The sequence below is a fragment of the Triticum dicoccoides genome, chromosome 3B (assembly GCF_002162155.2).
Source record: "Triticum dicoccoides isolate Atlit2015 ecotype Zavitan chromosome 3B, WEW_v2.0, whole genome shotgun sequence".
In the NCBI taxonomy this organism is placed as follows: domain Eukaryota; kingdom Viridiplantae; phylum Streptophyta; class Magnoliopsida; order Poales; family Poaceae; genus Triticum; species Triticum dicoccoides.
Window position 1 is genome coordinate 367976255 of NC_041385.1, and position 4044 is coordinate 367980298.

Sequence of the window (4044 nt, forward strand, 5' to 3'; positions counted from 1 at the left end):
GTCAAAATGCCAAAGGCACCTAGGCTATTCTTGGAGGGGACAAATCTTCCAGATTAGTGTCTCCTTGGATGCACAAGAGGGTGGTGAGGTTAGTTGGTGGAAAGCACAAACTTGCTAGTGAAAGTTTTGCAGAACTTCAAATCTGGACAGGATGTGAGTGGCATTATTTCATGAACCAAAAATATGCCAATGGTTGTATGCTCCTGGACTTAGGGGTTTAGCATGGAGGACTACAAGTAGGATAAAGAATCAAGGGCCAAAGAGCAAGCAATAATATGGTTGCTGTACAAACCATCATGTTGGACCAGAATGGATATGAGGTTGATTCACTCAAAATTTTCAAAGAACATTCCTAGATTTTTGCATATAATGGAATCATATGTTGTTACTGACATCCCATAATTTTGGTGGAAGCTAGAAACAAATATTTAAAAGGGTTGCAGTGCAAAAATGTCTACTGGACCAGAGAAGAAAAATATGTGTAGCACTCAAAATATGCAATGAATGAACTATATTATTGCATAAAAGTGATTTAGAGGCATCACATGACATCTCCAAATTTTGGTGGAATTTTTAGTTAAGTTTATCAAATGGTTGTAGTACAAAAAGAGCTCCAAACTTAAAACAAATCATTTTAAAGAATATAGCTCAGGGTGGAATAATTTAATAAATAAACCTACTGATTAGGAAATTGTTTTAATGAGATGGCATAGAAGTTCAATATGCTTGGAAGGATCCACTTGAGAAAAATAAATACTTAATATTAAAAGAAAGGTTTTGAAATCAATAGAAATATTCTTGCAGGCGAAATTTTAAACTCTTGGCAAGATTTTAATAACTAAAACCTGGTTAAATTTTTGGGGTGTTACTGTTACTACCCCCCTTAAGAAAAATCTCGTCCTTGAGATTTGCTAAGAGCCATTGTGAAAAAAAAATACTCCTTATGTGTTCGAGCGGTTGTGAGTCTGCTGCCGTGGTGCTGCGCGAATATAAATAATCCATGTAGTGAGGGGATAAACGTTGCAGCAACTTAGGGAAAAGAAATCTCATTCTAGGATTTTTTTGCGGTTACACAGGTTGCTCACGAAGAAAACCACTCACAAACGTAAAAACTAAATACTCGACTCGTCGCACAAATTCGAGGTACCATGCACAAGTTACAATGTAATAATAAATGCTGCAATGACAAACACAGCGGTGATGTCTAAAATGAAAACGGTAACTGGACGTGGTCCCGATAAAATGTCTCTGGCAAAGGGATACACTCCTCTTCTATCGGAGGAAGTGGATTGACCTGTCGATGTATGCATCTCTCCGGGTCGGGTCTCAATGGTCTGCCGATGGCAATCTGATGGTTCAGATCAGTGAGATTCTGGAGATAATCCATCACTTGCTGGTTCAAATGCTCTTGAGCGATGATGTACTGGATGAGGTTGGCTAGCACTGGGTCTCTCTCAATCCGTCCACCGAGGAAAAATGTTACTCCTCTGGGCGTTGCACGGCTTGGAAAGTAATAATATCCTCGTTCGCGGGCATAGGGTACTGCGGATCGAAGGCGAGCAATCGCTTCTTTTGCAGCAGCTTCTATGGCCAGGTGTGGGGTTGGCATAGATTTCCCCATGAAGGAAACTTCTGTTGGATCTTGATTGGAGTCTACGGGAGGGATGTGTACTGCTACCCAATATTCGGAGGTGGAAAAAGTGATTCTCGACTTGAATAGCTCATACTGGGGTGGATATGTAGAACCCATAGTACTGCGGGTAAAGTCCCACAATATTTTGACAAAGCTACCTGGGGTTGCATCTAGGGTTCTCAGATGAATACTGGGGCTCGGCATGACAGGAAGAAGGTTGTGAGGGTGGTGCACAAGATGTGGGGTGCTGGGTAAGATCACAAGGTGGCCTTTATATAGCAATGGAGCTGGGTCATTTTACCGTGGTGAAAGGTAATAAATTTGCCAGCTTAGCTCCAAAGGTCGGGTCAGTGTCAGAGATACACATATCTCAAAAAGAGACGTGTTACTATGATTGTCGTCGGGGTTGGTTTTGGTAGCTGTGCCCGGAAAATGTGCACTATGTGCTAACAAAAATACGCGTGGCTACCATTAAAATAGGGGCACAATGACAGGCTGTGTTAATACACAAGATTATGTGATTACAAAGCGGGGATACACTGAGACTCGGCACTACTCGTACAGCTTAATCTACCTCGTTTACGTCTAAACGGGCATGCCTGGTGGATGACGAGGCTTCTCCACGTGTCTCACTGCCGGAATTAGTCGGAGATGGTGGAGGGACTGCAGGGTCGGGGTAGCGATGATGACCATCACGGGGATTGTTAGCCACAATCCCGTTGGAGTGTGCTCCCGAAAGGTGACGAACCACTTCTGGGGTCATCAAGACACCTTGGCCGCTGGTTGGAGTTGACCTCAGGGTCTCGATCGGGTGTCCAAACAGCACGACTGGGTTGTCGGTGTTGGACTCGGCTTCCCTGCTTGCCGGGGCTCGGCGAACCAGCTCTCCTCGAGTTGCGATCAGATCAATAGTGATCTGATCAAACAATGCCTCTAGTGCACTTACATAGCGCACTAGGTGCAACAACACGGGATCCGTCTCGTGGTCTCCGCTGGCAACTTGGGGTGGTCTACCATACCCTTCACGCCTGGGGTAGTAGTAGAACGAGCGACAGTTAACTCTGGGCGACAACTGCCGAAGTTGAACTATAGCTTCTCGAGCAGCTAGCTGGATGGCTTGTGGCTCGAAGGAAGTTGTTATTCCAGTGAACCTGTAGGGGCGTTCTGGCGACAAACCCCTACCATAGATGTGCACAGTGGCCCAGAATTGGCGGTCTTCACCGCTCATGGGTCCTTGGTACACAACATATTCTGGGGGCTCTTCTAACGCGTAGGCACGACGGGTGAGGTTTGCGAGTATGGTCACAAAACCTCCAAGGTTGGTTGCTGTGGTCTCATTGTGCACTATGGGACCAGGCATTGTGGCTAGGTTGGGGAAGAGGCCGTGCTGGGTTGAGGCTAGCGTGCCCTTTTTATAGAAAAAGGGAATGGAGTCTTCCTTCACACGCTTGTGAAGCAGACATCTTGGGCGCTGGTTACTGGCGCGCGATCGACGGGCTAGGTTGATAGGTTGGGCACCGACTGCAAAAAGTGTCAGGGTCACTGTATGGCTATCTTGCACGAGAAGCTTGGCTGGGGTTTGCTTAAGGTCTGGTGGGTTGGTTAGCCTAAGTTTTCCGACCTGGCTAAGATAGGATTAGCCAAATGGTCAGCCTGGCTTTGATACCAAGTCTGTGGGGACCGATTCTCCGGGTATTAATTCCCAGAAAATGGCCCTTGTACTCATCAGCCCCAGGATAACTGTTAGCTGATGAGGCACCAACTTGATACAGAAATTCCAAGCAAGTACAAAATATGTAGTACAAGACCATTCTGGCCTGTGAGTACAACAAATGGTTCTAGTGGTTGATGGCGGAAGCGGTTGTGAATCATTAGTGTATATGGGACTCCATTTTCCACGGGAACAGCTGACCAGGTTAACTCCTATCCTCGCGAGACTGCTAGCACCGTTGCTTAGGTTCCGGGGCTGTCATCACGTTGCTTCTCTCCATGCAATAAATCTGGCCAAGACAATAGCCAGGGACAAGCCAGTGAGTACTTTGAATGTACTCGCAAACATTAAGAACACAGGGATAATATTGCAATGATGTGCTAAAAATATTTTATATTCATGACGTCAGTCACAAAAATATAAATATAACTCTGATGTGTGTAAGCATGTTATATAAGAATATGTAATATCATAGAAGTATTAAAATATAATGAAATAAATAACAAGCATGCCACAGTCGGGCGTCTGAGCGACACCACTTAAAGGGCTTTAAAAGAAATGCCATAGTCGGGCGTCTGAGCGACACCACATAAAGGGCTTTAAAAGAAATGCCACAGTCGGGCGTCTGAGCGACACCACATAAAGGGCTTTAAAAGAAATGCCACAGTCGGGCGTCTGAGCGACACCACATAAAGGGCTT